Source organism: Bos grunniens, chromosome 22 (assembly GCF_055505025.1).
Source record: "Bos grunniens cultivar Pamir isolate PY7600 chromosome 22, Bosgru_T2T1.0, whole genome shotgun sequence".
Lineage (NCBI taxonomy): Eukaryota > Metazoa > Chordata > Mammalia > Artiodactyla > Bovidae > Bos > Bos grunniens.
The window spans coordinates 14,982,066-14,988,808 of NC_141186.1; positions in this window are offsets into that span (position 1 = coordinate 14,982,066).

The following is a 6,743-nucleotide window of genomic DNA, read 5'->3' on the forward strand; positions in this document are numbered from 1 at the left end:
GTAACTTCTGATACTAAAATCTATATTAAGAGGAGAGAGAAGACTGACAGCACCCATACTGCAATATACAACACATGTTTAAGTACAAACTGAGCTATGTACTCACCGGAGAGGAGCACGGGTTTTGAAAGGGTTTACTGGAGCTTCTGGCCTGGATTTGGTGGTTCAGGGGGGCTTCCTTGACACTGGATGAGTAATGGCTAACTAGGCAAAGGGAGGAAGAGTGCTTCAGACAGACAGATGTATAAAGAACTCTATGTGGACTATAGCAGGGCTCCTTGAAAGATGAAAACCAACCCTGGGTTGGGGAGTGGTGAGGGGAGGTGGGTGGGGAGTTGTTTAATAGGCACAGGCTTTCACTTGGGGAAAATGAAAAAGTTCAGGAAACGGATAGTGGTGATGTTTGCACAACAATGTAATGTACTATATATCACAGAACTGTACATTTAAAAATGGTGAAAATGGTAAGTTTTATGTTATGTACATTTTGCCACCAAAGAGGAAAAATAAACTCAGAGTTTAGAGAGTAAAGAAGTAGAGTAAAAGCCACTAGAGAATAGAAGAGGTAAGATCATGTAAGGTATTGGAGGCCATAGTAGAATTTGGTACAGGTGAAAACTGATTTGATTTATGTTTTGTAAAGACCACTTTGGCTGCTGATATTAAGATCAAAATGGAGATGGCTCTTGGAAACTGTGGTAGGGCCAGTTGGGAAGTCAATGCAGTTGTCTGGACAAGAGAAGATGAAGCTAGAATTTAGGCTGGAACAGTGTGAAGCAGAAGAGAACTGGGCAGTCTGCAGAGAAATGTAGAAGCAAAATCAATAGGACTTGGTGATGAATTGGATGTGAAAGGGTGACAAAGTAGCTTCAAGGATAATGCCATTTTCCACAAGTGATGCTTTGTGAAGTTTATATTGCCAGCCCTTGGCCCTGATTTCCAACCAAAGAGCCAGCCACAAACTTCAACATCTCCATTAGAGGTCACCTCAAACTGCACACATCCAGAGCTGATTTATCACTTACCCTTAGCCCTCTGTGAAATGGGATAAAACCCCCTCCACGGGATGAATAAAGGAATTGTGGAGAGAGAGCGCAGCAAAGCAAATGAGCCTGCTCTGGATCAGGGCCACCACTCAGGGAAATGAAGCTCTAGAAGGCAGAATTGCCCTGATACCCTTTTTGAGGAGTAAAACTTTCCAAGATCTGCATCCTCAGTGAAATGGCTGCTTCTCACTCTGTGCTACAGAGAAAACCAACCTTACTCCCATGTTCATCATGGACGGACTAGACAAGAGAGAAGACAGCCAGAGTTTTAGTTTTTTTTTTTTTTTTTTTTCAGAGTTTTAGTGGCCTTTTTTCAGAGTTTTAGTGGTTGCCAGTGACCCAGACAATCATGATGGTGTGATAACTCACCTAGGGCCAGACATCCTGGAATGTGAAGTCAAGTGGGCCTTAGGAAGCATCACTATGAACAAAGCTAATGGAGGTGATGGAATTCCAGTTGAGCTATTTCAAATCCTAAAAGATGGTGCTGTGAAAGTGCTGTATTCAATATGCCAGCAAATTTGGAACACTCAGCAGTGGCCACAGGACTGGAAAAGGTCAGTTTTCATCCCAATCCCAAAGACAGGCAATGCCAAAGAATGCTCAAACTACTGCACAGTTGCACTCATCTCGCACGCTAGTAAAGTAATGCTTAAAATTCTCCAAGCCAGGCTTCTACAGTCTGTGAACTGTGAACTTCCAGACATTCAAACTGGTGTTAGAAAAGGCGGAGGAACCAAAGATCAAATTGCCAACATCTGCTGGATCATCGAAAAAGCAAGAGAGTTCCAGAAAAACATCTACTTCTGCTTTATTGACTATGCCAAAGCCTTTGACTGTGTGCATCACAACAAACTGTGGAAAATTCTGAAAGAAATGGGAATACCAGACCACCTGACCTGCCTCTTGAGAAATCCATATGCAGGTCAGGAAGCAAAAGTTAGAACTGGAAAATGGAACAACAGACTGGTTTCAAATAGGAAAAGGAGTATGTCAAGGCTGTATATTGTCACCCTGCTTATTTAACTTATATGCAGAGTACATCATGAGAAACGCTGGGCTGGAAGAAGCACAAGCTGGAATCAAGATTTCCAGGAGAAATATCAATAATCTCAGATATGCAGATGTCACCACCCTTATGGCAGAAAGTGAAGAAGAACTAAAGACCCTCTTGATGAAAGTGAAAGAGGAGTGAAAAAGTTGACTTAAAGCTCAACATTCAGAAAACTATGATTAAGGCATCCGGTCCCTTCACTTCATTGCAAATAGATGAGGAAACAGTGTCAGATGCCGGAAGCCAGCACGGGAGTTCCACCAATGACAAAGGTCATGGGGAGAGGATCTGACATGCAAAGGCAATCAGAACTCGAGAGGCCCCCTGGACCTGCCCGAGCATCTACCCCAAAACCAAAATCTGTCTGTTTTACTATTTCACGACTTTCACCAACTCTTCTGACATTAACGGGGGGCTATCCCCGACCACCTTTCTCTGTAAGAAAATCAACTTAAAACTGTAGTTAATAAGTCTCCTGGGCATAATAGGAGTGTTTCAATTCAAACCCCTCTGATGACTTTCTAGCTTGCCTGACAGGTTTGTTCAGATTCACAGCCTCCCAACCACGAGAGGCTTGGGAAGCTTAAGGTATTCTAACAATGCAGAGCTTCTCAGAGAGTTAAAATTGTTAGATTAGAACTAGTAGAGGATTTCTTTGTTGAGCTAATGCTTGCTGCCAAGTTTCCATATCCCTTACCTACTGTGTCCCTGGGAGTGTATTGATTAATATAGTTGGTATATAGAAATGTAAGTAGTAGCTTTAATGTTTGTAACCTTGGACCCTTGAGTTAATTCTTTTCTTGTTATAGCCCACCACACTTTTGCCCTATAGGAATGCAACTTTATCTAATGCTTTCAGAGGGTGGCGCCTGACTTTAGAATAATCACCTTTAGAGAAAAATAAGTTTTCTGAAGAAAGGGTCATAAAATGTTAACAGGCCTCCTGGCCAGAAGATGATGTAAATCACCTAAAGCTTTTGCATATGATAAGTTTGCAGAAAGAAAGCCTGGCTTCGATAAGCATCAAGGACTGCTGACCTTGCATGATTCTACCCCCTCCCCCGCCCCCATTACCCTCTATGCACAACTTAAGGTATAAAAACTACTTTGGAAAATAAAGTTGCGGGCCTTGCTCACCGAAGCTTGGTCTCCCCATGTCGTCCTTTCTCTTTCCTTTTCTTTTTCAGGCTGATCCCCTGGAGCGCAGGGGCCCTCTGCATTCACTTTACTGCCTGGGCTTCTAAGACCCACTCGAGAAGGTGCCCAGGGTGGGGCACCTTCCACGATTTGAGTAGTCGCCTGTGGCCTACATGAACAGAGCAAGTCCCGTGCTGGGGCTTTATTGGCTTTCTGTGTAAACCAAGGAATATCAGCCTCTTTTCTCTCCTCTATTTTCTTAACTGCAAAATTCTTTCCTTATCTCTCTCTATTTCTATCCTTTTCACCAATGTCGTCCTCCCGAGGGAATCCCTGGATCCAACTGGGGCTGGACCCCAGTAGTCATACTTAATTTTGGGGGCTCCCAAATCACTGCAGATGATGACTGTAGCCATGAAATTAAAAGACACTTACTCCTTGGAAGGAAAGTTATGACCAACCTAGATAACATATTAAAAAGCAGAGACATTACTCTGCCAACAAACGTCGGTCTAGTTAAGGCTATGGTCTTTCCAGTGGTCATGTATGGATGTGAGAGTTGGACTATAAAGAAAGCTGAGCGCCGAAGAATTGACGCTTTTGAACTGTGGTGTTGGAGAAGACTCTTGAGAGTCCCTTGGACTGCAGGGAGATCCAACCAGTCCATCCTAAAGGAAATCAGTCTTGAATATTCATTGGAAGTACTGATGTTGAAGCTGAAACTCCAATATTTTGGCCACCCGATGCGAAGAGCTGACTCATTTGAAAAGACCCTGATGCTGGGAAAGATTGAAGGTGGGAGGAGAAGGGGACAGCAGAGGATGAAATGGTAGGATAGCATCACGGACTCAATGAGCATGAGTTTGAGTAAGCTCCCTGAATTGGTGATGGACAGGGAGGCCTGGCGTGCTGCAGTCCATGGGGTTGCAAAGAGTTGGACATGACTGAGTGACTGAACTGAACAGCGGTAAAAGTGTGGCCCAAGAGGTTGGCCCAGCTCCCTCTTTGTATGTTGCGGCAAACCACCTCCGCACTATGGTGCATAGGCAGCACAGTTCAGTTCAGTTCAGTCGCTCAGTCGTGTCCGACTCTTTGCGACCCCATGAATCACAGCACGCCAGGCCTCCCTGTCCATCACCAACTCCTGGAGTTCGCTCAAACTCACATCCAAATCGAGTCGGTGATGCCATCCAGCCATCTCATCCTCTGTTGTCCCCTTCTCCTCCTGCCCCCAATCTCTCCCAGCACCAGGGTCTTTTCCAATGAGTCAACTCTTCGCATGAGGTGGCCCAAGTATTGGAGTTTCAGCTTTAGCATCAGTCCTTCCGAAGAACACCCAGGATTGATCTCCTTTAGAATGGACTGGTTGGACCTCCCTGCAGTCCAAGGGACTCTCAAGAGTCTTCTCCAACACCACAGTTCAAAAGCATCAATTCTTCAGAGCTCAGCTTTCTTGACAGTCCAACTCTCACAACCATACATGACCACTGGAAAAACCATAGCCCTGACTAGATGGACCTTTGTTGGCAAAGTAATGTCTCTGCTTTTGAATTTGCTATCTAGGTTGGTTATAACTTTCTTCCAAGGAGTTCAGTTCAGTTCAGTCGCTCAGTTGTGTCTGACTCTTTGCGACCCCATGAATCGCAGCACACCAAGCATCTTTTAATTTCATGGCTGCAATCACCATCTACAGTGATTTTGGAGCCCCAAAAAATAAAGTCTGCCACTGTTTCCCCATCTATTTCCCATGAAGTGATGGGACCAGATGCCATGATCTTAGTTTTCTGAATGTTGAGATTTAAGCCAACTTTTTCACTCTCCTCTTTCACTTTCATCAAGAGGCTTTTTAGTTCCTCTTCACTTTCTGCCATAAGGGTGGTGTTATGCATATCTGAGGTTATCGATATTGCTCCTGGCCATCTTGATTCCAGCTTGTGCTTCTTCCAGCCCAGCGTTTCTCATGATGTACTCTGCATATAAGTTAAATAAGCAGGGTGACAATATACAGCCTTGACATACTCCTTTTCCTATTTGGAACCAGTCTGTTGTTCCATGTCCAGTTCTGACTGTTGCTTCCTGACTTGCATATGGATTTCTCAAGAGGCAGGTCAGGTGGTCTGGTATTCCCATCTCTTTCAGAATTTTCCATAGTTTATTGTGATCCACACAGTCAAAGGCTTTGACATAGTCAATAAAGCAGAAATCAGTGTTTTTCTGGCAGCACAGATCAGATCAGATCAGTCGCTCAGTCGTGTCCCACTCCTTGCAACCCCATGAATTGCAGCACACCAGGCCTCCCTGTCCATCACCAACTCCCAGAGTCCACTCAGACTCACATCCATCGAGTCAGTGATGCCATCCAGCCATCTCATCCTCTGTCATCCCCTTCTCCTCCTGCCCCCAATCCCTCCCAGCATCAGAGTCTTTTCCAATGAGTCAACTCTTCGCATGAGGTGGCCAAAGTACTGGAGTTTCAGCTTTAGCATCATTCCTTCCAATGAAATCCCAGGGCTGATCTCCTTCAGAATGGACTGGTTGGATCTCCTTGCAGTCCAAGGGACTCTCAAGAGTCTTCTCCAACACCACAGTTCAAAAGCATCAATTCCTCGGCGCTCAGCTTTCTTCACAGTCCAACTCTCCCATGCATACATGACCACAGGAAAAACCATAGCCTTGACTAGACGAACCTTTGTTGGCAAAGTAATGTCTCTGCTTTTGAATATGCTATCTAGGTTGGTCAAAACTTTCCAAGGAGTAAGCGTCTTTTAATTTCATGGCTGCAGTCACCATCTGTACTGATGTTGGAGCCCAGAAAAATAAAGTGTGACACTGTTTCCACTGTTTCCCCATCTATTTCCCATGAAGTGATGGGACCGGATGCTAGCACAGGGAGGTGGTTAAAAGCAAGAATTCTAAAGCCAGACTGCTTCTGTTCAGATGCTGGTTTTGCCCTTAGCAGCTAGGAGATCTTGGGCAAGTTACCTAATCTCTGCTTTCTCATCTGTAAAACGGAAAAAATAATAGTGCTTTTTAGGGTAGTAAATCTGATTTTTTTTTTTAAGGGCCCAAAGGAAAAAGAGGGCTATATGCGAGTTTCTCCCTCAGCAAAAGCCGACACCGGTGTTTTCCTCGGCCTTGCAGGGTTTGGCTTGAAAGGAGGCAATGCCCAAAGTTCAGGGTCCAGATGCAGGCCTGTAGGCACCAGAGCGGTGTTTAAAGAGGTGTGAATGTCGACCCAGGTAGGCAAGCTCCCACAGAGTGGCGGTACCCAAAGCCTAAAAGCCCAGACGCTACCACGGATACCGCCCCTAAGCCCAGCTTGCACACACGTAGAAGATCCACAAACAGCTCAAGATTCTCAGGGGTGGGGCCAGAGGAGGACGTCAAGATTCTCTCTTATTAAGAGCGTGCCCAATCACAAATGACGTTCTGCCTGTTCCCCGCCCCCTAGGTGGGAGGACCCAATCAACGTAGAGAGTGTAGGCCAACCTATCTTGGTCCCTGCT